At 43.0% G+C, this 27,331-nt stretch overlaps 1 pseudogene; it reads right to left on the reverse strand.

Annotated features, from left to right (window-relative positions):
• LOC137292015 (uncharacterized) overlaps window positions 1–27,090 on the reverse strand; it is a 31,268-nt pseudogene extending 4,178 nt beyond the window's left edge.
• Window positions 27,091–27,331: the final 241 nt, after the last annotated feature.

Here is a 27,331-nt window from a genome sequence, read left to right on the forward strand (position 1 = left end):
CATATTCACTACACTCCTGATGCAGTCTGAGAAATGTAAAGACAAGGAATTAATCTTTAAAGGGACGTCGATCGCATAGGTGTTCACGTCTTTGTTTATACAAAGGAAGAAGTTCATGTGACGTTTACGGGGATCAAGACCATTTGCTAATGCTCTGAAACATTCTTTCTCAGCCATTATCTCGATCTTGGGTCTAGTCCGTTGGCAAGACCACATGTAAAAGGGAAAGTAATGTGAACTTGACTGCGAATATGCTGCAATTGGTATTTTTTCCCTGTACACAATAAGTCCGTCTCTGAGAGAAAATAGTATTACCTCAACAGCGTTTAAATTTACAAGTAAAAGTGTGAATATTTGCGGTACTCCTTCAAAAATAGCCAACACGACAGAGATGTAATTGCAGCACATTAACTATGCAAAGGGAAGCCCAGTACTCCGTCGATGTAGACAATAATTAATTGTATTAATTACTGATTCAGAATCAGTACTGCGTGAGGACTGCGAGTGTTGCGATTACAAGTGCGGGACTTAAGCTAACATACGGACTCCATCCTCATCGTTGATATTTGTGCAGAGGGACAAACACTGGTCACCCACGTTAACCCCAGTGGCGAATTTACAGTTACCATCTTTATTAAGTAAAACAGTTTAGCGTGTATTTTACCCTGTTTATGTTTCACGAAGTTTTGCAACATTTCCTTAAAGAACAGTTTTATGGGAACCCAAACTCTGACTACAAGTTCCTAGAATACTTTATATACCAGTTTGAAATATCGTAATGTGATGCGATCAGAACAAAGCCATAAAATGCCGATGTTTGTTCACAGCGTGCGATTCTGTTAAGAGTAAGTGTCTTAGAACCTAAGACAGATCGGCAGTATTCAGCCATAGCGTGACACAAGATGCGTGTAGTTTATATTTATCTTGACACCAAAGGAAGTATAATGACTAGAGTATGACACATTATGTATATAAACAAGTGACCATGGAGATGTATTTCCATTCTCAATAATACTACGTACAGCAAGCTATAGATCGCCAACGACTGAAGCAATACATTACTGCTTCAGTAATCCATTATCACTATAACGAAACCGTCGGGCCTTATAGGTACCTTTGCTTCCTTTCCAGGCGTTGCAGCGTTCCCTTTGAATCCATAATGCAATTTGCGACACACAATACACGTTTTCTGTACGGGATGAAATCAGGTTCTTCGTTCCAATGGGTGTCATCTATGAATCAAATGCAGTTTCCTGCAAGTTCCGTGAGATATTAAGAGTTAGATATCTTCACATTACGCCATTGAAGGAGTTTCCATGTGGACGATATTGCACATTAGCGCTGTAGTAGAATCTGAACACATGCAATACGAGTATTCAAAACATAATGTAAATATTGTCCATCTAAGGTGTCACCTATTTTGTTATATCACAATCTCTCTGCAAATGTCCATCCACATTTTAACCTTACAGTAAATAATACGCTAACAACACCATAGGGGGTTACCTGGTTCAAAAGTTTTCTTATTTGTGTCGTCTTTTAAGGAAGCATATCCACTGTTGACTGCTGTGTCCTATCAAGCCCTTATCGTTCGCGGTAGCAGCACTTGTCAGACAAGAAGGATTTGACTAATGACGCCTTACTGTATCATTAATGTACAGGCTAGTGTGTTTCATGTATCCAAATGATTTATTTTATTCACTGTCTGGGTTCATTGGGTATTTGGGGTGATAGCAACAATGTTTCTCATGGACCATTTCTTTGTACATTCCTGCTTCGTGGCTAGGTGTCAATGTGCTCCACATATCATGGCAAAGGTTAAATCCGTGAAGACACCTTTTAGTGCATCTATGAAACTGCACACTATTATACTTAGTATACTATCAAAAAAAAAAAGGAGGATCAGGATAACGGAGACAGTGAGCGCGATGGTGCCGGGTTTCCTGGCGCTCAGACGAATCTCATTCAACGGGTTACGCACAGTTTGGCCGGATATCCTGAAGGCCAGGCACCCTGGCTGCTGTGCTCTCACCCGTGGCAGCACGATCACGCAACTTTAGTACCCGGAAGAACCTATATTGGGCTGCAGTGGTAACTCGAGGTCTGCCTGTACGGAGACGTTCATTTGTTATACCTGTTTGGTTGCAACGAGCTGCAAGCCATAATATCCTTCTAAGACTAAATTAAACATTCAGGCGCCTGGCAACAGAAGACTGGTTTATCGAGTATGCATTGCTTCGATGGCGACGTTCCGTGTCACAGAGCCAAGGCGTAACGTAGTGATTTGACCGTGTAACCCCTTCAAAACGATTGCCAATATCTGAAAGTAATCTGGAATTTTTTACCAAACTTTGAATGCTCTTTGCTGCACAACTGCAACTGGCAGGAGATATCTGTTGTGTTGTGGCGATGCCCTTCTAATTCGTGTAAGAAATCTCATCAAAATCAACATTATCAGGTAACATCGATTTCGTGTAATTGTGTAAAATCATGTCATCAACACTTTTGTTACTTATTTTGACGATTGAACACACTAGGAAATTAATAGATTTTTTAAAATACAATTCCCCTATGCGTTCGGGGATAGTATATGAGATGTTCTGAATCACGATTCAGTAGAGCCTGCCCATGAAGAGGATCAGTATCAAGAAACATCGCCGATCATTTGAGGTACCAATGTACTCAACATACCATGGCTTGTATGAATCCACGTCATTTCGTAAAAACACCATATTGCCCTGAAGCTTTGGTTTATACAGTAAACTGTGCACCATCATAGTTTAATGTATTAGGGCGAATTGTTCTGCGTTGATGAACATGAAGTAACACAAGTCCAGTAAGTCAATTTAAATCAAGGCTAATCCAACAGTCGAACAAACGATCAGGAATGTAGCACCGCCTCCTTGGAGTATATCCGGTAATCGCAAAACGAACAATGGCAGCATGTAATATTAAAAGGATCGGGTTCGTCATATGTCAGGGTAGCTACATGGGCACAATAGGCCTCACACCATGACCGTAGATGAATATTGTTCATGTCAATTACTGGAATTTGGGAGCAGGATTCATGTACATGGACAAAACATGCAACAAACAAGCACGAAATTAAGTGAAATATGATTTTATTATTCCTTCAATACTCGTCATGTTGGCCAAAGTGGGCATCTCAGTTTGTTTTGTCACACTGATCATGATACATAGTCCACTTGTATGCCTGCTCTGCTATATTGCAACAGAAATGGTTGACCACCTTTGCCCAATGGACATGTTAGGAAAGAGCACCTTTGCTCATACATAATCAGTTCCTACATGTGCTGTGGTGGCGCTAGAGAACAAATGGCCTTGTAATATATTCATCCAGATTTGCTGTAAGGATTTGCCAGTGACACAGACACAAACTCACAGGTTCCATTTCCTTTGGAGCTGTCCAGAATATTGAAGTTGAAGCCATCACATGCCCACAATCATGCAGGTCTTCAAGCTTCCTACGATTACATGCGTGGGTCTGGTCGTGAGGTACATCTCCGTGTATGTATGTATGTATGTGCGTGAGTAGTATAGGGAATGGGGGTTCTGGCTCACTTTCAAGAAATGTCTCTACAAAGCCTTATTTAGTAAATAAGGCTTTGGTTGGACCATTAGATCTTGCTACTATTACCCCTACTATAAAAAAGTTGGCGGTAATTACTGTGCCTTGGTAGGAGGTAATACTGTGCCGTACGGTACGATCAATAATTCTTCTCTTACAAATCCCCTACCCGGCCCATCCCTCAAGTAGTATAAGTTAGGTTCGTCGGCTTTCATATGCACTTTATCTATGTTGTAAGTTTTGACTGACCATATAGGATCGGTGGCTCGCTTACGGCTATCGCCCTCGTGTTCCCCCGGCTGGTATAGATACCTCACTAAGGCCCTATCTGGTATCTGTTTCTCCTTCCCACGCAATGGAGCGGCCGACTCTGCAACTATTGATTTTAGTTTGATAGCGTCTGCCGGTTTCTTACCGGTGAGACGGGTGACTTCATGGTTGATTGCCGACACCACCTTGGGTAACCTCGTGACCCATTCAGTCGATCGTTTTCCAGGGGTGGCCATCTCCCTAGCATACTGATAGCCGAACAAGCGCTCAGCCAAAGTCCTATTAAATCTCTCAACTATGGCTTGGCTGCGATGGGCTCCGGCCGTGCCACGCCTGACCTTTGTATCGTGTTTGGCTAGCAGTTGTGACACGGCACCCATGAACTCCCGTCCGGGGTCAACTTGCAGCTCTGTTGGCCACGTCAGCGGACTGCGTTTGTATATGCGTTCGAATCCTCTGGCTACCTGGGCCGAATCTTTCGTGGTCAAGGGTTCGGCTTCCTTGTAACGACTGGCTACGTCCACTACGGTTAAGGCATACTTGTACCTCTTGTCGTGGGGTAGGAACAGTAGGTCTGCCTGGTGAATGCTATTAGGTATGTTAATACCGAACCTCCTTCTAGGCACGTAGCGTGGTGCCGGCAAATAGATCTGCCACAGGGCTTGTTTTTCAAGCCACGCTTTGGCTTCCTCCGGGGGTACTCGCGCTATTTTAGCTAGCTTATCTACTGCGCTAGCTCCTTTCCAGTACCCACGCGGGCTGTAGTAAATAGCCTCAAATTTTTTCATGTCCATACGCGTATGTGTTTATTCCATCAATAGCTATCCAACGTTTCGTGTCCATAGGTGATAGGGACGTCTTGTTTATAGTCAGTCCGTATAACTTATGCCCATCACTTCTAAGTGTGTTCATTTTATGTCTAAAGGTACGGGTCTTGAACAGGGCTTCCTTGAATTTGGCGTGTTTGATGTGTTGTTTCACCACATACTTCTTAACCCCCTTAGCCTTACGGATCTCACTATTGTCGGCTTTCAGTATGGAGTACATCTTAGGTCTCAAACCTATGTACTCGGCTATGGGCGTGCCAGCACACTCGTCCTTCATCTTACCTAGGACCTTTTTATTTACCGTGCTGTGTAGGGTATGGGTCTTAGGGTAGTCGCTGGTGTCGTATAAATCGAGGTGTTTCTTCATGTCCTCGTACACGTCCTCGGTTCGAATCTCCATCAGCAGGGAATCCGTGTCAGTGTACAGCACTTCACACCTGTCGCCGTACTGTTTCTTGAGCTCGTTGTAGTAAAAGTCGTACATCAGGTGTTTGGATAAATCGAGGATGCTCATCCCCACGTAAACAGGCCGGTTGAATTTTATGTGGCTTTTCTTCATGTGTAGGGCAACCAGGTTGTCTGTGAATATCTTACTACGGTTGAATGCCGGATTGGCTATCAATTTCCTGAGCTTGTCTTCCTCACTAGATCTAACCAGCTTCACGGTCACGCGTTTCCTCAGGTTCTCCATAGTCTTACCAAACACCGAGTTGTTCATGAGCTTGTAGAGATTTTTCTCAAAATCACTGGTGGCTTTTTTTCGTAGGTCTGTGTTCATTCTGATGTAGGGCTCCATCCATGGGCTCTGGTCGAACATGAGCACCCTGTGTATTTTGGTCAGCCTCATACCCAACGACAGGTACAGCTGTAGGTTGCGATAGTGAACGATGTACTTGGTCTTATTCATTAAGTTAGGCACGAGTTTTTCAACGTCTGTCACACGACCACCTGACAAGTTATGTTGGTACTCAGACATCCAGTCTGCGTTAACCCTCATACGTTCGGGTGCAAGGGGATAGCTGTTGTGTGATGTGTGTAATTCCTTGGGATACTCTAAGTCAACTTCGAGGATATACCCTTTGTTCGAATCTGGTGCGACCCCCATAACATCAACGTGGGGTACCCATTCGAATCCCCCTGTAGGTAGATACTGACTCATGGCCCAGCCGTACAGGTTGTTTGCGTCGAGGTATAGAATGTGATTGGTTGGTTTGTTAGGATCGTAACCTTTCACGTATTGATTATTTGCTTTCGCGTATCGTTTGGATGCCATGGAAATCCCACCTCGCAAGCCTTTCTCAATGAATAGGTGCATGTCGTAATCTGTGAGCAATTCCAAATTAACTCCGGTCTTTTTAAGCAAGGCGTCCCACGACAGACCTGGGCTGGTGTAATACCATGCGGGGTCGAGTTTATACTGCTTTAAACAGGTCCGCCTGAACGTTTCAAACACGTCGGCTAACAGCAGTACATCTGTCCTCAAGTATAGGTCGTGATAATCACCCAGGTTCTTACAACCCAGTTTATTCCATACGTTAGTCGCGTGCGAGTAATCATCTCGTGAGACGGACGCCTCATTCAGCTTGCTATAAAAGCAGTCAATAGGGGGTAGTCTGGTCTCGGTGAACTTGGCCCAACTATCTATGTACTCATAGGGGTACACACCCTTTCTCATAAGCAGGGGTCGAGTCTCGGCGTCTGTGTATCGATCGGTGATAGGGAAGGTATTGTTGGCCTTGACCAGACTGTCGAGTGACGACAGGAGGAACTGAAACGAGTCAATGAACCTAAGTCCGTTTAAGCTGAAGGAGATGTATCTCTCCATGTTGTTGGGGATGCACGTTATATTACCATCGATTTTCGCGATGGCCTGCATGATCAAGTGTGAGTCGTACCCTCTCAAGTTATGAAAGACAACGGGGATGTTTATTGCCTTAGGGTTGATTTTAAGCTTGAGGTTGCACGCGTTGTGAGCGGCGCCTCTATACTTACCAGTTATGTGACAGTGATCTCTCACCGAATCACCGTTAAGTGGTGATTCACACACGTGACAGTTAGTGCTACTAGCGTGAGCTAGCCTGTCGGCTCGGGTCATACGCATGGGAGCGATTCTATACAATGCATTCCTAATAATTTTTTCTTCCTCCTGCAAACACTTTAGAAACCTTTCAGCCGCGTCAGGCCCCCTATACACTACCGGAGCTTTCGTTTCCCCGTCACAACGGACGACAATGTATCCAAACGAACAGGCTTTATGCTCTTGTGTCTTGTGGGTGAAGCTACCCCCACTAGGGGGTGTGGGGGAATCCCCACCCACAACTAAGGCTTCGAAGTCGGCGTATATAATATAAGGTACAGACATTTGGTTCTTGTGGTTACTGAATTTTAGGATATTTTCACCTTCCTTAGGCATGTCGACTCGTATGGCCGTCTGCCCCACACCTTGACAATCATCCCGGTGGGATTCTAATAAATCAGCTCGACTGAAACCGTGTAGGCATCGTTCACAGAAGTGGGTCTTTTCTCTGTGTGCCGATTGGTCGTGCAACAACCGGCTGAGATGTTTTATCCATGTGTAGTGATACTTTTCACCTCGCTGGATCATGAATATATTGATAACTTGACGATCCTTCACCGGGCTGACCCTGTGTACTATTGTTGTGTTGCCTTCGTGCCCAAAGACATTTATAGCCAGATTGTTCTGTTTTTCTACTTTAGTGATCTGGGATATTGGGGTGGGTTCATCTATACCATCCCAATTAAGCCCATCATCTTGGGGATAGCTAGAAAGCCTATCTGAATTCTTGCCAGCTGGAAATAAGGCTGACCTGATAGCTAACCTAAGGCAATCGTTTCCTCTATTCTTAACGTTTACTATGGCATGTTTGTTCCTATAGTAGGGAGGCAAGGCTAGGTATGACCCGCCTCTGAACGGCACGTAGTTAGCTATGTCTAGATAGACATTATCGATTTTATCTACAGCCCACCCGGATCCCAAGTGTGTGTAGCGTTCTAGGCATTCTCGTATCTGCTGAAAACTTGTATCGATTGATGCGTCAATGGTCTCTGCATGTGTGACGACCTCTTGTTGACCTCGGAAGTAAGGCTGAACATACTCAGTGGTACTCCCAACCTGCTTATCGAGCGACATTTTCACTGTGATCTGAAACTTGATACTTCCTAGGTTATTTAGTTCCTGGTTGACCTTATCAGCTATCAGAGGCTTGATATCTGTAATGTCTATGTTTCTATCAACGTGCATGCGCCAACCTCTCAAATAGTTACCTACAGCGCGCTCAGTGCGCACGAACTGTAGGTCAATAGCTCTATTCTGTCGTAATAATTCTACAAGCTGTGGTTTTCTCATACGGGAATACCCGCCTAAACCCAAATCGTGTGCCTCGGCTTTCAGTTGTTTTACAGTGGGAGGTTTTGCTACGGGGGCATGTGATAACAATGCGGTTAACCCGGCTCTCCCCAGGTTTGAATAACCCGTGTGCCCAAGCTGTTTTGCTTGAGCTTTTAATTGTTTTACCGTAGGAGGGGCTTCTAAACCTAGTAATCTCAACAATGCTGACTTCCGCATTCTAGAATACCCGATAACACCTCTCTGTTTTGCGACCCTCTTGAGCTCGCTTACAGTAGACATCGTGTTTACACCTAAGAGAACTAATGTCTAATTGGTTCACAGTAACCTTATTAAAAAATATTTCAATCCAGAAGAGGCCAAACTCGGGCAGCCGGGTCCAATTCTAGTAATTCTGTCAAATCGTCCCACGTACCTGGTAAAATATATAGTGTGGCTGTTTCAATCCAGCACTCGCCTTGGTTATAGTATTCACTTAGACTTGAAAAACGTTCTATATGGTATTGAGTCGCGATATCCCGCTCCCATTCGAAGGGGTGAGTATACTTAAAACCCTCTTTAATCCATACCACGTCCAATATTATCTTAAATCTGAAGCTTCCCCATAAAGCCAGTTCATATTTGAATATGTTTTTAATCACACTTTCCGCAGACATAGCTATACGTAGGTGTGTATAATCTCTAATTGGTTCACAGTAAGGGGAGGTAACTCTTAAGTGGCTATCTTGAGCAGTCGCCTACGTTCTTTTATGTAGCCTTTTTTATTCTCGTATATGAGTTGATGTCTGACTACGTTCGCTCCGTGAGCTTTACATAAACAGTAGTGCCCTTTAACCCCGATACCACACACAGAACACGTGTAGTTAGGACTTCCCATATGGAAACAACAGAACCCCTGATTCCTGCATTTCCTACCACAGGCCTCGGTCTTCCCCATAAGTATGTATTCGCATCGGTATGGAGCGGGTCTCATGTTTACTTATATAGGTATTTTAGTTTAATTGCTTCGCAACCAACGCAGTAGCTGCTATACCCAACACTATGAAGCCCAGTTCACGATTCATTTGTCCCTTGGATGGTGTGTAGTACTGAGCGAGTGTGGGTTTATTGAGCGGTTCCAATTGTTTACCAGTTAGTAGATAGTATTCTTTCATTGCTTCATCGACATCGTAGAATGTTTTAATGGCATGGTTTTCACGCTTGAGTTGTTCGTTAATAAAATCGATCCTCTGGAGGCGTTTTTTAACGTACTCGTCCTGTGCTCTTTGTAATTTCTCAGTAGCGAGATCGTGTCGCTTCCTTTCTTCCTGTATTTCAGCCGCGTGATCATCTCGTAGTTTCGAGAAGAGGAAATTACTCCCGGAAAATGCCAGGGCATTCACTAACGCCCCACCGACCATCATAGCTATCGTGGCCATCCCTATATTTATTTCATTATATTATCAGGTATTATCCCTTGTTTTACTAGGATGTCTTTTGTGGCCATCGCCATACCAAGGTTCATTATGAGCATACCCATATCCTGCAGGTTGAAATCTAGCTTGATAGTTGGTTGTTTAAGCACCATTTTAGTCAACCGAGCGTACCCTACGGCTAGACTAGCGACCACTGTGGCGTGGTATGCGTCGTTGACGAACGTTTTCCCCTCAGACATTATGTATATGATATAAAATATTAAAATTATAACATGATATGCGGGTCGACGGTGGGGGTACCCCCCACAGTGGGGGTTACCACCTCAGGTACCACCTCACGGTGAGGGTTTCCCTCACGTGTATATAACCACGAGATAGCCAAGGCAGCAGTTACACCTACAGCCAACAACAGTCGGGTTGGATTGGTCACTTTATGTTGGTTACACCACCGTTTTTTACCGGCAGCTACTCTCTTAGGATTCTTCTGTCTGGTTACTGTTGAAGTGGTCTCCACTGTTGGGGGTGGGGTCTCCTCCATCACTGTTGGGGGTACCTCCACTGGGGTTTCCTGTGCAGCATCCATCTATACTATTATTATTATTCTTTCTCTCAAATTGACAATGTTTTGCCGTGATAATCGCCGCCGTCACTGGAGCCAACAACATGCCATATTTGTGGTACAGCCCGCAGCTGATAGAGCTCACGGCGTGTTCGATAAAAGGGTCTTTCTCGAGGTCCTCCCACAGGTAAAGTCGGCGCTCTGGTGGAATGGGAAGGAAGTGTGATACAATACCGGTGTATATCTGGGTCATAGCCGATCCTATTGTCTTTGTCATTTCTGCTCCGAGCCGGGACTCGTATCTAGCGTACAGCTTATCGATTTCTTCGGCTGACATTTTGTTAATTTTATCTGGAGTGTAGTCCCCAAAGTAATGTTTGGCTTTGCCGCCAACAGCCAATGCCACCAGTTTCTCTCGCTTGGGGGAATCCCCCACAGTGGGGCCTGCCGTACCCCCAGGTACCAACTGTTCGAGCAATTCCTCACACTCCATCTTATAATATAACAAGTAAGATTTAGTTTTAACTATATAATACCCGATGCAGACAAAACACAGAGAAATGAAGGTTAAGTTGCACACGACAAATACTTCAAATATCATAGCTATGCTTAGCTATGCTTAGCTTTGCTTAGCTTTGCTTAGCTTTGCTTAGCTTTGCTTAGCTTTAGTATACTCTATATGCTACTGGTTGGTCGGTTTTTAGAACGAGCTTAGCGTGTTTAGTTTCAGCGAGCTGTTTCTTCACCCGTTCCCGTTCTAATTTACTCATCACATCGTTCTCTCTCAAACACTCCTCGAACGAATCCCTATCCTTGCAGTGAAATAAGGCCACCCATCGCGTCTGCTCCCTGAGGTCTTTCAACACCGAGTTGAACTTCTGCGTTAGCACCCAGACGCTGTGATTTGCATGACGGCCGGAGAAGGCCAGGTACGATAGCATGTCTCTCTTTTTTGTTATCTCACGATTAGCGCTGCAGTCGTCCAGTATGAACAGCGTCGGTTCCCCTTTAAATTTCTCGTGAAGAGCTTTCAACCAGTCCTGCAGGCGTGTTCCAGGGTCGATTTTGTGTACGTCCGGGTCCGTCATCACCCAAGGTCGCGCGTACGTTTTATTCATGCTCAGAGTAGGGCACATGATAACGATGTTATCGAAAACATCCTTGTAGTAACCCTCCAACATATCCAACACGAAAACGGTCTTCCCACAGCCAGTCTGCCCGCATATGATAGCGCAGTGTGGGTCAGTGGGTAACCCCAGGGGGGTGTGGGGGTCTCCCCCACTAGTAGATGGCTTGCACGAATCTCCCATTGTCTATATTAAGTTGCGCGTCCATAATAACGTACAGATATAATTTCAACTTACCAGCGGTTTGAGCCTTCTTAGTAATCTGGATGGTTATCCCTTCGCTACCGTTGTCTATACGGCGCCCGCTACCGTGCAGTTTATCATCATCCGTGGATCGCATGTCCAACCATAGGGCGTACTTGGTGGTCAGGTATTCACCGATCTGCACGGAGCTTAGGTCCAGGTCCTTTATTATGTAATCCCCCACTGGTAGCTTTTTTATCTCATCCCACTGCTGGTGTGGTCTCATACCATGACTGAACAGCTGGTTGGGCACGCCCTCGATGGTCACTTCCACCTTTTCAATCTCGGGGTTGAAAAACTTCTCGCTGTCCCTCTGGAATGGCTCGTAATCCTCCACGGGGACGACCAGGATACCTTTCATCGATCTCGCCGGCACGTTCAGGTTGATATTCCACACAGTGTCGCTCTTATCTCGCACGATTGATCTATGCCTCAGTATGCGATCGTACAGGATAGCCATCTTCCCAGAGTACTGACTTCGAACCTGCCTGGCCAGCTCCGGGCTAGTGACCATGTCGAACTCCAGAGAGATGTTGTCTATAGCATAACTGGCCTCATCACCGTTCGGCGTACGCACTACTTTGCTATAGTCGTTAAACGTGAGCTCGTATTCGAGCCTGTCACCCAGCGCGGCCTGGTAAAACGGCGCGTGTCCCGTGAGCAACTCGAAGTCGAGCGGCACGCAGAATCGATTCCCGTATGCTAGAGCGATGGCCTTTTCACCGGCCGATAGCTTGTCTTGTTGGTCTTGCGTGAAGACATACCCTATGCGCGCCCGGGTTGATTTGCTGATGCCCTGGTACACATCATTGACTCGTTCTCCATCGCTTTTCCAGAGATCCTTGTAGCAGTGAAACACGTCGCTGTCGTCGATGCTCAGCACCTCGTTACCGCTGATCTTGACGGTCGTTGTCTTGATGATAGCTCGACCCACGTTCCGCACTAGCTCGCGTTTGTCGTTGTCGGAGGTCAACGTGATATTGAACGCCAGTCGAACAGTGCCTGGTACAATGAGGTCATTCTCACCAAGGTTTGGAAATCTAACCAGCAGAGTTTGGTTCTGGTCTATCTTGCTGGGATTGTTGGTGATGGTCACCGACTGTCGCACGGCTCTGGCACCTAATGGCTCTCTCAATTTTCTGAAAGGATCTAATTTTCTACCGTACATTGTTATATAAAAGAAATATATTTTTAATACTAATGGATGAAGACATACCTATGGATGAGATGCCGGGCGCTAGTGCCCAGGCATTCGATGATGAGCAGGAGACCTCATTTACTAGTTCACCATTGAACCAAGAACTCTTGGAAACAACGGTAAATGATTATTTCGAAAGTTTAAGAAGAGATAAAAACTACGTTGAACCACAGGGTCGATACCATAAGGATTTTTTTATTGATACAAAGGGTGTTCTACGCCTTAAGTCTGACCCAGGGGTTGACCTCTTTAACAAGAGCAATAAAAAACCACTGGCCTTGTCAACTCTAGCCAGCCGCTATGGTGTTGAATTTATCCGTGAAAATCTAAACATGCGTAATTACGGTGGTGCAATACCTAAGGCCGTTGAAAAAGATCTGCAAGCTACCAGATCCCACCTCACCACTAGAGATGAAATGACACCACAGCGTGCTACAGAAGCCTCAGACAGCATAGAAAAACTGTTGAGCACCTACTGGGACAAACCGTTACCGGGGTTTGACTTTCCGGTAAGGGAACTGTACGGCTTAGACGAAGCCGTGAAACGCGTGCGTGGAGAACTCGTGAACAACATGGGGAAACTGAACGAAATCGACGAGCACATCGCTAGGGAAAAAACCAAACTCAACGAAACTGAAAACGATGATATGAAGCGTCGTATCAATGAACGACTACGTGATTTAGAAGACGAGAGACGTACACGATTGGAATCCGCTTCCTCGAATCGTGAACAGCTTCGATCCCAGATCAGTCGTATTCGGGAAACAATCGATAGAATACTGAACGAGGATACAACTTTAGCCAACAGGATTCGAATATTGTTCCGGGAGCAAGGGATCACCATCGCCAGCATTCTGACTGCATTGGGTTTCATTATATCAACCCTCGTGGTGTCACTGACGGGGGGAACCCCTGTGGGGCCTGCCGGCGGAGGGGGAACTCCCAGCGGTGGTGGGGGTGTTAAAGACTGGATAAAAAAACTCGGGGAAGGCCTAGCTAAACTGGCTGGTAAAGCCGCCGAAGCCCTTCCCGGCATCCTGGGTAGCATCGTCTCGTGGTTGTTGAGCGCTCTGTCTAAAACTGCCATGTGGCTCAGTCAAAACCTGTGGGCAGCCATCGTCGCCGTGGCGGGTCTGGTGTACGTAGCGGCTAAGAAATCTTTAACCAAATAAGTCCCAAAGCTACCCCACCAACCACCAGGGCCGTTTTACTATCAATATGCTGCTGAGCCTGAATATGAGAGTGTGTGGGGGGTACCTCCACATGAACTTTAGGCTCCGGGGGCGACGCAACTATACCCTTTTCACGTGGTGGGATGTGTGGGATATAGGTGGTGTTAATATCGGGGTTGATACCCAACTTTTGATCCTTCGTGGCTATGACTATTTCGTTATTATAACCCACCACTTTTTTTATTCTCAGTTGCATATCACTCGGAGCCATGTACAACCCCACGCCGAACACGTAGTCGACTTTCGACCTGGCGTATTCTAACACGTTTTGGTAGCGTTCGATAGCCCGCGGGAGATCAACTGGAGAATTGATAGCATCCTCAACGTTGGAAACGAATTGTGTCTGAGCGTCGTAAGCAGTTCCCTTACCGATGATGTTGGAACGCGTCATCGACTGCGCACCCAACAGCGCCCACACGTACGTTCGAATCGAGTCGTTCAACCTGACTACCCCTGCACGAGTGAATCCTTTCGACGTGTCCAGCATGAACATTTTCCACCCGTCTGTGGTTGACTGCTCCACTTTCTGGATTGTGAAACCAACACCACCTTTTTTAAAGTCCATACGATCATCCCTCCATTCATTACTCGACAAAGCAAAGTCCTGCCTAAGTATACCTAGTGTCAGTAAATCATCACTGGCATCTTTCACTGGTTTTGGTCCAGATTTGTTAGGTTTAGGAACAAGATCAGCTAATGCATGGGAAAAACGTTCCGTACTAAACATTTTTCGTTGCATAAATTTTATTAGTATATGTTTGTCAAATGCCTTTGGCGAGAGCCCATGAGCGTAAGGAATACCCAACCCGTGGTTCAGCCCCGGCAAACGCCAATCCGTCTTCGGGTCTATTTCGAATTCGTTGCAAATACGTTCGTAGACCCGTCTATCGTACGGGTTGTTTGTTGCGTCCCACGCTTTGTCCTGTGGGAGGGGGGCGCTGATCTCTTTAAGGATACGTCTGACCTGGTAGTACACGTGGAACTTGAACACAGACTGACTCAGCGGCCCACGCCGAGTGTCGGTCAATGTCACACCACACCCCGTTGTAGCGCACCACACGGCAAAGTTGAATTGGTTCTGCCAGAACTGCATAGGGTTGTTGAACCAAGCGTGGACTGCCTCAATGTTAGTCACCGAAAGCTTATAATTATCAGGCATATCTATAAACTTGGCATTGAAATACAACCCAGGAGCAACCACGATCTTCATGGTGGAGAAATCTACGTCCAGTTTAGGGTACAACACACCAGGGGAATACATTTTAAAACTATTATATAATAAATATATATGTAATATGTACATAACACTTCCAGGAATAACTAGCGGTGAGGCCGTTCAGCTGACGCACGCGATCGATAACACGTCAGGTCAACTCGAAGTCGCACTCTGCGATATCACCTACCTACCGCAATGGACTAACATTAATATCAGCAACAATAAGCTGTTCGTCAGTGGAACTCGCAGTCAGATAACTGACGGCTACTACAGCGTGTGCTCTCTAAACGACGAGGTCTTCAAACCCCTGGGAGCCGAACTCAAGATGAACGACTCGAACGGCACAGTGGTGTTAATCAACAATGGAATAAACCCTTTGAGGCTCGGCCGACCATTAGCAAGGATGCTCGGTATGTCTCCTGACGAGATAAAACCAACAACAACCGTCACAGGTACGAAGTTACCCGACCTAGTACCGTACCGAGAGTTATACATTCATCTCGGTCAGGTGAGCACAACGTATAACATTCAAGGAGGTCACCCTTCCACTATATTGAGAGCAGTGCCGGTGAAAACTGAGAAATTCAACGACGGTAGAACCGAGTCATTTTCACCACGGCAGTATAAGAGATTAATCCAGGGCAACATACCTGAGCTGACAATATCGGTGTTAGATATAAATCATAATCCTGTAAATATAGGATACCTCAGCTTAACACTTCATGTAACATGACCAGCGCACAAGGACCCGGAGTGAAAAAATGCGTCAATATCGGGATCTCCGACCTCGGAGACACGCGCGGTTTCGACGCTCCCGGAGTAGATGGTAAATCGTACGCCTTGCAACTGAAAAACAACATTTACAAACGCGTTGAAATCCCCTCCGGTGGAACCCTAAGTGATATGATAGATACCACAAGAGCAACAGTCAACACTAAGTACGCCCTTGTCAACACCGGTAATAATAATTGGGTAATATACCCATCGTTCGGTGGTAAACTGTTCGACTTAGACGATGTTGAGAGCACTACCGTCGTCAAAAACAAACCATATATGCTCGTCTTCACTGAAGATGACAAGTGGGTGTTGTTACCCGATAAAGACGACTGGTTGATCAATATTAGACTCGTCTCCCCTTACGTGTTCACAGATAACAAAGACAACCACCTAAACAAAGTCGTGAACAATGGAACCCTGCTCGTGGCTTACGTCCCAACTCAAAGACGTAGCGTAGTCGTCAGCCCAGCCAACACTGCGGTAGCCCACATGCTATCGAGTAAACCGGCCGTACAAAACGTGAAATTGCAGTTGGTGTCTGAATTCGAAGGCGTGACCAAGGTACTAGATAATATAACGATAAACGGAACACTGATCATCAAAGTATACCTAGGGGAATCATCGGGGAATAATATCGAGATCGTGAAGGGGATCAAACTCGGGTGGGGTAAACAACATCAGTTTCAAATTTGTAATGTTTACGTGCTGGAGGGTGTCGGCCCCAAGACCAGTCTGCAGGGGGTCAACGTGATCGTGGAAAACAAGATATCACTAATAAATATCTTCCTGCCTGACAACATACACTTCATGGGTATGAAGTTAACCCCTGAAATATTATCAGAAACCCAGTTGGAAATTATATCGTAATAGTATAATAATGACCAGTCATCATCCCAACACTACGCTTAACGACCTAGGAGACACGGAGGGATTCGATCAGCCTGGTGAGGAAGATGAATTATACATCCTGCACTTCAAAGACAACGTGTACAAACGGGTGCCGTTATCAGATTTTAAAGAACCCAAATGGCTGATCAACTTAACACCAGCCTCACCTTATATCACAATAGGTGAAAATGGGGTGATCTCTAAGATTAAGAACAACGGTAGTTGGGTCGGGGATTTCATTCCGGAGAGGTCATTAATCATGATAACTACTGGTCCCGGAAAAAATAGGTTAAGGACTATAGTAAAAAATAAATTACCATTTCGCAATAATCATTATAACGTATATCTTGATATATCCTCCCCTTTCACACTCATCATAGAAGTCTTCTTTTTCTATTTAGGTAATGAAAACACCTCAAAAGTACACCAAATTTTACCCGGGGTGTCAATACACTGGTTTGATGAACACACAAGCCAATATTGTCGTATTGTTATACAACAGGATACCCACGGGGCCCCTATAAACCGCTTAATAAGCCTCAGTGGGGTTTTTATTACAACAGAAAAGTCTATTAGCCTCTCACCTATTACCCTGATTGATGGTCTAGATCTTGTAGGCTTAAAATATATTAATAGACAATTAACTGAAACCCAATTAAAATATCTTTCAAAATATATATTATAGGATGGGTCTGTACCCAGTCGTAGAGGAAGTAGCGAAGACGTTGGAAACCGTAGATGGGTTCCGCTTGAGGCAGTTATGTGATGTGAAACGCCAACTAGAACAAGACCGTGACACGCGGAAAGCTCTATGTAAAAAGTACAATAGAGCTTTCAATATCGTGGACGGGGCTGACACTACCCTTATGGCAACCAGCATGGGACTAGGGGCGGCAGGCGTTGGGTTGTTAACCACCATCGTGGCTGCACCTATAGTGTTAGGTATTGAAATAACGGCTGGGGTGACAGGGTTGGTAGGGTTGGCGCTTAAGTTAGTATCACGCAGACTTAATCGTAAGGCATTGAAACATGACGAGATCAGGGTTCTGGCTGAAGCAAAGCTGAACACAGTGAGTGAGCGAATTTCCACGGCACTCTCTGACAGTAAGATCTCAGAAGAGGAGTTTCGTTCAATCCTATCTGAACTCACAAAATATAACGGAATGAAACAAGATATTCGGTCCAAGTCTCGTAAGTCTGCTATCAGCGAGGACGAGAAAAAAAAGTACATAGCACAGGGAATACAAAAAGCCCAGCAAGCCTTTATTATGAACACCAAAGAGATCGTAGGCGGTTCACATTAAACTGTTTCATTGATATAAACATAACATAGGGGGCGATAGCCGTAGGCGAGCCACCGATCCTATATGGTTAGTCAAAACTTACAACATAGATAAAGTGGATATGAAAGCCGACGAACCTAACTTGTACTACTTGAGGGATGGGCCGGGTAGGGGTTTTGTAAGAGAAGAATTATTGATCGTACCGTACGGCACAGTATTACCTCCTACCAAGGCACAGTAATTACCGCCAACTTTTTTGTAGTAGGGGTAATAGTAGCAAGAGCTAATGACCCAACCAAAGCCTTATTTAGTAAATAAGGCTTTGTAGAGACATTTCTTGAAAGTGAGCCAGAACCCCCATTCCCTATACTACTGCGTGCGTGCGTGCGTGCGTGCGTGCGTGCGTGCGTGCGTGCGTGCGTGCGTGCGTGCGTGCGTGCGTGCGTGCGTGCGTGCGTGCGTGCGTGCGTGCGTGCGTGCGTGCGTGCGTGCGTGCGTGCGTGCGTGCGTGCGTGCGTGCGTGCGTGCGTGCGTGCGTACGTATGTATTGGGTGAAAATGTAAGGCCCGACCTTTACAATCATCCTCTGCAGCTCTCACTGATAAGGACCGTTTGCGGTTTGTATTAGCTCAGTATTCAAGATATCACAGTCCTTGTATTTATGTACATCTTTCCCTGGTCCTGGTGACGAGGACAGTTTGTACCCAACTAAACAAGCCATGTTCAAATACTTTTCAAAACACATCAGGTGAACGTCGTCGAGGATAGGCAAATAAATAATGTCAGAAACCTCCACAGTTCTACGTGTAGACGAAAGCAACATGACTATTTAAAAGGAAGAACACATCGTTCACAGAATGGTATTTATGATTCCAAACAATTCAGATGAGAACCTAAAGACTTGAATATTGTTGCCATTAAAGGTTAAGTAGAAGTAATTAAGTAGAACCTAGAGTACATCTCAAACAGACCATATAACGACATTATAGATTCACCTATAAGCAGAGATGAAATTCTTCATCGTATTCATCATCTGATGTATTCGTATACACACAAGCCTTATTATATTATGATCATGTATGACAATAATAGAAAACATAACTAGATTATACAACTGCTTTCTAAAATTCTGAAACCGGTTTTGGTAATGTTTGAAATAATCAAAAAGTTAACTCACAATGAAGATTGACACGAAGATTGACAGACTCTATATATTATGGATAAGTGTTTTATTTTAAGTCATTTATTACTATTTATTTAAGTCATTTCAGTACAGAAGACTCCTTAACTGATATATCTTTGGAATAGCGTCGTCTCGTCTCTATTGCTCGCCCCATGACCTCGTTGTTGAAACTGGCCAATGTACGAATATCAAGCGAAAAAAAGGAATTTGAAAACGATGGAAATTAAAACTGATTTAAGATGAATGTCACTTTTTACTTCTTTGTCCGTTATATGTATCACTCATAAAAATACATTCCATCATATTATTATAATCATCCACTTACAACTTATTTATAACAGTTGTTAACAAAATTAATTCAAATTTGAAAATACTTAAGGATTTCATAAAAAAAATTCATAGTTTGTTTAACTCTGTTCGTGTTTCAAAAAATATTTTGGTCAACATTTGTGAATAAGCATGCTCTTGACCACTGTTTCTTACAGGATTCTATACATCGGATGATTGTTCATTGTATACTGTAACATTACAAGTAAGGTTGCAATCTACGTATTTTATGTATCGTAATGTGACAGGATCCGAACACTTACATAGAACACGATTGTTTGTTCACACCTTGTTTACATATTAACTATAAAACAACCGAAACGATTCTTGAAAGGATAGGAGTGAAAACTCCATGAATCGGAAAGCCAAGCTGATAGTATCACAATTTTAACTCATGATATGGTGTTTGTTTTTACACTCGTTAACATTACTTACGTACCCCCGAATCTAAAAGTTTTAAAATAGTGAGTGAACGAGTTACATCATAGGATTTCAGGCATTTTGTGACTCGAACAATTTAAATATACACTGTACAACGCATGCAGTTAATTTAACATTTTGTCATTAAAGGACAGTGAAATAAGTAAGATATCATAGATAACGTTTCAAACCAAATTTACAGTCCGTTTGATTCCATTTGAGACCGATGAATTGCTCACTAACACAAAATCTAATACTTGCAACAAAACCAAATTTTACACGGCTACATGAAATCGACAGACCAACACTGATGATGTCTCTCATAATTTGGGACACCCGAATAAAAAAGTTATTTTTAGGAGGGGGGGGGGGGGGGGGTACTTGCTGGTAGAACCACCAGGTAATCAACAAGCGTGTGTTGTGAAGATGGGGTCATCTCAAAAGCCGTTATCTGGACGGGTATTCAAACAGGGAGTAGACATAATGGAAATGAACCCAATCGTTTAATGTAACGTGCTTAGCGTTCATCCGTGACACACCATCGAATTCAACATTATGTCAGCAAACAATTGGTTAGAGTTTCTTATGATTCCTTTCTTCTCCTTATCATTATTCCTCTTCGTCATTATCAAAACTATTGTCTGTTCTATACTGGTTCCCCCCCTTGAAACAGTTTCCTTGCTTTGGTATTTAGGATTAGTTTTCCCGCTTGTCTGGAGTAAACCATGACATTATCTGGTATCTAAGGCCTCTAAAGCTATTGCCTTGAAGTAGTTTTAAACGTAATATGTACTAATCTACTTAATACTTCTGATTCAGTGGTTGTGCCCATTCTTTGTTACGGTCCTGAAAGGACAAGGTATGATAAGGGTGGTTTTTGACCCACTAACAGAATTGGCCGAAAACATCTTATTTGTTTAGAGACAAGTTAGCTTTGCATAAAGGTGATATATTTTGTATGATCTGAGGTGCAATTTCACTGCAGAGGGGCCCAAATGGGTTTTATCAGTTCCCATGAAAAATCACAAGAAGTCTGTAATATCAGTGTGCCACAATGACTTACTTACAATTGTCATTTTATTTACATACAAATTACATCAGTTTCACAACAGGTAGTCATGCTGAAAAACATGTCAATATCAATCACACTGCTTTAACCTCAAGGGGCCCACTTATGGTTGCACGATATTGTTAATCCAATTACTTTCTAATTGTGTCCCCCAAACTCACTCATTATTCACAACATTCTTTGCAAATGTAATCCTTGGGTCAATTTCACAACATGTAAGCATGTTAACCAATCATGTTGTGCTAAAAATCACAGGGGCCTGTTTTGGGTAAAACTGCATTTTGGCTACAGCTTCATTTTAGCTAGTAAGTGTTACAAGTCAGCATTTACAACCAGTTTTAAATATACAGTTAACATCTCAATCATCATATGTTATTAAAATAACCAATCATGTTGCACTAAAAATCACAGGTCTTGACCTCAAACGGGCCCATTTTGGGCGAAATTACATTGTCGGCACAGGTTCATATTAACACCATGCAAGTGTTAAAGTCAGTACAGTCGTGCCCCGTTTATCCGAACACTTGTGTTTTCATTGAACGGGGCCCGACTGTACATGTATATATTTATACATGGCAATTCTGCTGAATGACAGTTTTATTTTGACAGTGACAGGTGACTCAAAGGTATTTGATAAACAGAAGACAGAACAACTATGATTAAAATTCTGACATAATAACAAAGATTCTCACCTTTACAATGCTCAAATTTTGAAAATCTTTCGACATGTTCTTACTTTTCTGTCAAAAACCAACAACCAAAACCAATGTTTACCTCACATAAATCAGCCTTGCGAGTGCCTTATGATAATGTAAATTGTAATAAAGATGTTTGATATATGTATTATAGAGCACAAAACCATTCAAAATATAATGTATGTTGGCATAATGTGTAAATGTGAAGATACAGTCGTGCCCCTGTATTATTTTATGTCAGTGTTTATTTTTTTTGTTTTGAGATGTTGTATGGGGCAATTTTTATAAACATTTTGATGTGAGCAAAATCGTGACCCACCACAATTTTTAGGTGTGCATTCCTATTTCCTCTCTTCATATGTGGTGGAAAAATTGGGATGGGTCATGCTTTTGCTCACACTTTTCTATCACTCTGAAAATCAGAAAATGCAGATTTCTAGAAGATATTGTAAAATGTGTTAACTTTGAGGTCTTCAAAGAGGAAAGATAACAACACTAAAACCATAAATAAGCAATTGAGGTAACGTCAACAATTAATTTAGCCCTTTTTTATGCTAAAACTATCATGTTGTAAAATTTTGATAATCATGACATGTTGTTGGCCAATAAGGGCCTCTATCATACCTTGTCGTTTGGGGCACATGTCATTCCAAAACATAAGTGGCTGAGCAAAATTTGTTTTAAACAATACCTAAGGGTGAACAAAACTTACATTACAAGAGTTATTATATTCTACTGTGTATGCCACAAAACAGACGCCCATATCAATGCTATCTAAATGTTTATATCATTAGATAGCTCGGGCTATAACACTATTTATTACTAATAGATATGATAAACTTAGAACTAAATCTATAACATAGTTCGCTGTAAATATTTAGCAAAACAAGAATGATGATTATATATACAATGGTGCCCTATGCTTATACATCCACTAAATGCATTGACACTATTTAAGAAAGTTCGCGCTACCACCATGTAATAAAATATGATAAACCGCCAATGGTGTAATAAAGTACGTTAAACCACAACGTGTGTAATAAAGTACGATAAACCACCACGTGTGTAATAAAGTACGATAAGCCACCACGTGTGTAATAAAGTACGTTAAACCACAACGTGTGTAATATAGTACGATAAACCACCACGTGTGTAATAAAGTACGATAAACCACCACGTGTGTAATAAAGTACGATAAGCCACCAAGTGTGTAATAAAGTACGATAAGCCACCACGTGTGTAATAAAGTACGTTAAACCACAACGTGTGTAATATAGTACGATAAACCACCAAGTGTGTAATATAGTACGATAAGCCACCACGTGTGTAATAAAGGACGATAAACCACCACGTGTGTAATAAAGTACGTTAAACCACCACGTGTGTAATAAAGTCCGATAAACCACTACGTGTGTAATAAAGTACGATAAGCCACCACGTGTGTAATAAAGTACGATAAGCCACCACGTGTGTAATAAAGTACGATAAACCATCACGTGTGTATTAAAGTATGATAAGCCACCACGTGTGTAATAAAGTATGATAAACCACCTCATGTGTAATAAAGCACACTTTCGCCCTGAACTATTATTGATAAAGAACGAGGACGATTGCGTGTAGATGGGGCAAGGGCCCTGAGCTGATGATCAGCTTACCAGCCCGACTGTGCATGGATCATCGGAAAGCTCTCTGCTGCATAGTTATCTTAATTTGTAAAACATAATAATGAGGATACTTCTATCATAAAATTCTCCACACCACACACTGAGGGGTATGATCAAACCTTCTGTTGGGCGCGAGAAGGTAATATAGTCATATTAATTGCGAACTCCGGCAATTTTGATCAAACGCACTTGCCCAAGGTAGTGTCACATGTATCACATGCGTTTAGTTGTGGCGTAGGACTGCAGAAACTTTGAGGAGACAAGCTGTCAAGCATGGCGACCCATCTAAGGACTCTCAGAGCTCAACATTGCTTAACTTCTACTGAGTTGTCACCTGAGCTTTATGCACAGCGCCGCGCGTCGTTATTGGAGAAGTGACTGGTAGCGTTGTCTTCTGAACCTTAGTGTTCATTTTAATACGCAGAATTTCTTCTGCGGGTCGTATTCAACATCTACCTTTTTTCGGAAAACAGACTATATGAACCGAAGAATTCCCACTGAAATGCACGGATCTTGGCCGTTACTAGCAGACTGTGTAAACGCCAGGGGGTTTACGTTTTTACGTCAAGCGTGAAAGGTTCTAGTAATTAGTTGGACATGTCGAGCGCGAGGTGAATTAGGTGCCACATCATTCAACTGAGAACGCTTATGTTAATAACGTATTAATACCAGATTATCCTTGGGAAAACCTGAACCTTTTCCAAAAGACGATGTGTTCTTTTAAGAACTACCATTGTACGTCCAAACTAAAGAACTCACCATCGAAAGGGTATGAGCCCACAGACCCAAATGTGTTAAATCGTGTAAAGGATTATGTAACACAGGACAAAAGTGTTTCATCAGCCCAATAAACACGTTCCTTAACGAATTATCTTTGTAATCCCAAAGGCAATAAAAAGACTTACCACCGACAAAAGGAAAATAGTGAAGGATGAATTCCAATACTTCATAGCACAACGTTACTGGAACGAACATCCTTGTGCCTATCTGCACCGCTCACTGATAAGGACCGCGTGTTTTATTTTGACGCGTTTCCTGGATACCTGCCTCCATACATTGATAACATTTGCCGAATAATCCGAGCTACATTGAACTGAACCCGGCCGTAATAAAATAATTTTCGTAATAAAATATCAGAATCACTGTTTATGTTCCAACTGGCTTCACCAATGATCTAGACTGAGAAATCCACTGAACGAAAGGGGCAGTTCTGGTTTAATTGTCTACGTCTTCACTTGCTTGTCTGACAAAGCAAGTTGATTTTAATCAATATTTAATTTGGTGTATAGATCCCATTTCACAACTCAGTTGAAGTTAAGCAAAGTTGGTCGCGAACAGTCCTTGGATGAGCGATCGTGTTTGGCAGCCTGACTCCTAAGACTTTCTAAGACTTCAGTCCTACCCAACTACGACACACTTGACACATGTGGTCTTATCTTAGAAAGTGAGTTTGTTCACGAATGGCCTCTTTTCCCCAAGCAATGAATGGGTACCCGATAGGATAAGTCATGTGACTGTTAACCGTCTTTGCGCATGCACAAGTGCTTGGAAACCGGTGCAATGCAAATAGCCATTATCAATGTTATCATGAAACTTTAAATTCTTTTTGACACGCGGGTAAAGCAAGGTAAGGCTAACGTGATGAGTTGAATGAAACCTGGACCTTTACTTAACAATGACCAAAATTATCTTGAAGGTACAGGTTCTCGGGCGTATTCCTATGTTTATTCCTATGCCTATGTAGAACAGAGTCAAGCAGTGCAGTAGAATTTTACTCCTGACTCGTCTCGATTTTAAAATAAAAAAGAAAGCTGCAATAAATCTATAAATCGATCCGTAAATAAATTCGATGCGAAGCAAATAAACAACAAAGAAATGTAACAAAACATCTGTATTCTAACTTTACAAATCAATAGAATCCACTGCCATGGGAAAAAAACAATGATTGTACATAAAACAGTTGCTTTAGAAGTTGAGAGTTTACACCCGAGTTCGATAACCCACACGGGTACAATGTGTGAAGTACATTTCTAGTGTCATCGCCATGGTATTGCTGGAATATTGCAAAAATCTAAAATCATATTCATCCACTCACTATTAACAAAAAAGCAAAGCAAAACAAAAATAGAATCCCCATAGGTGAAATCCCTTGTTTGTGTCGTATATTCTCTATTGGACGAAAGATCCATATATTAATTGTCAATCATGGATAAACACACCTGTGAATAAAAATATACGTTTTGATCTGTTTATTTCTTCAAAACGAGATACATATATCGCTTTTCGAATAACAACCCCCAACATCCCAGCTTCTATATGGTCGTATGACTATTTGTTTCATACAAAATATTTACATCAATATTTAATTCACAAAAATACTACCATTGAAGACCCGGGTTAGAACTGAATGTCAGTAACCGGTGCTTGTCGTAAGAGGAGACTAACGGAATTGGGTGGTCTTACTCGCTTACTTGGTTGACACATGTCATTGTAAACCAATTACGTAGATAGATACTCGTGTTGTTAACTACTGGATTGTAAGATCCCGATTTGGTCATATACCGACCTCCGCCATACATGTTTATCCAATTGACCAATAAAACAAAACATATCAAGCGCACTTTGATCGCGATCTTTGGGATCTTCTTCGGTACTACGTGCGCCCGAGTCAAAGACAAGTATGTTTGAAGGGTTGCCTATCGCACTGCATCGTATTCACAAACAAAATCACACTCTTCATTGCAGGGGAAATCGTGCCATGTTTTCTTCTCATCGCAATACATGGCAACACAATCTTCTCGTACAATATTAAAGAAAGTGCCTCCGTCTGGCTGTCTATTCTGCCAGTTGGTATAGTTTGCTCGCGCATTGCTTCCAGTCCAAACCCACTGTCTTGTGTTATTCCAGTCTCTCAGTCCAATCCAGTGGCATTTTACATATTCCGCTGAAACGTAAACAATGGCACTGACGACATTATTGCCAATCTTTATCACATTCTGTAAACGCCATAATCTCGAATTACTGTTTTGAGGCAATGGGTCGTGATTAAACGTTCCTACATGTCGAACTATGGGTGTTTAAATTTAGAAAAGGTACAAAATATATTGGTAGACAGGTGGCAAACATGTGCGCTCGTCACAGTGAATAGTCGTATTTGGGCTGAGATATTGCTACACCCGGTGAAAACCAGCTATTTCTAGCCGAGTGGTCATCCACCTGGTCAGTCATGTTGAGTTATAATTAGGCCAAGACATGTTATGCAAAACAGTTTCTTAACTCGAACAATAAACTACATTTACATCGAACAAGGAGTCACCACTAATTCCAGTAATAACCACAGTTGGTCACTACAATATACAGTAAGTGGCCGGTGCCAAACATTTTTCTCCATATTCATCATTTCTTTGAAATCATGTTCATTATAAACGTTGTTGAGTGTACCTCGATAAAAAGGACTGCATATTGTTGACATTTGTGTGACATTGCAATCCGTCGTACAAACGGGTATCGTCGTGAACTGAAAATAATTTTGTGGGGTCAGTTGATTAATGCTTTGTTTAATGACTATAAATGCTTACCAAATATGAATTTCATGTAGAAGACTATGAAACCCATTTCTTCATCCGACGTTATCTCCAGAAGACTCATCTGTCTGTCTTCGCAGAATCTCTGAGGACGAATTGGACATGTGTTCCATTCGCCATCAGTGGTGGTGGGGAGGACGATAGGCATCATCCCCATGGTGATACATGGTGAGAGAGAAACAGAGAGAGCGAGGCAGAGATATATTGAGAGAGGGGTGGAGAAATAGAGAGAGAAGCACACACACCACGCGCGCACACAGAGAGAGAGACAGAGAGGAGAGAGAGAGAGAACATCTACTCACCCTGCCGGAGTCCCAGGTTGTTCCAGAGTGAACGTACAAATAGCAAGATCCGTTGAAGTATTTCCCTCCTCCTTCACAGTCATCTATAAGGTTCAT

The sequence above is a fragment of the Haliotis asinina genome, chromosome 7 (assembly GCF_037392515.1).
Source record: "Haliotis asinina isolate JCU_RB_2024 chromosome 7, JCU_Hal_asi_v2, whole genome shotgun sequence".
NCBI lineage: Eukaryota > Metazoa > Mollusca > Gastropoda > Lepetellida > Haliotidae > Haliotis > Haliotis asinina.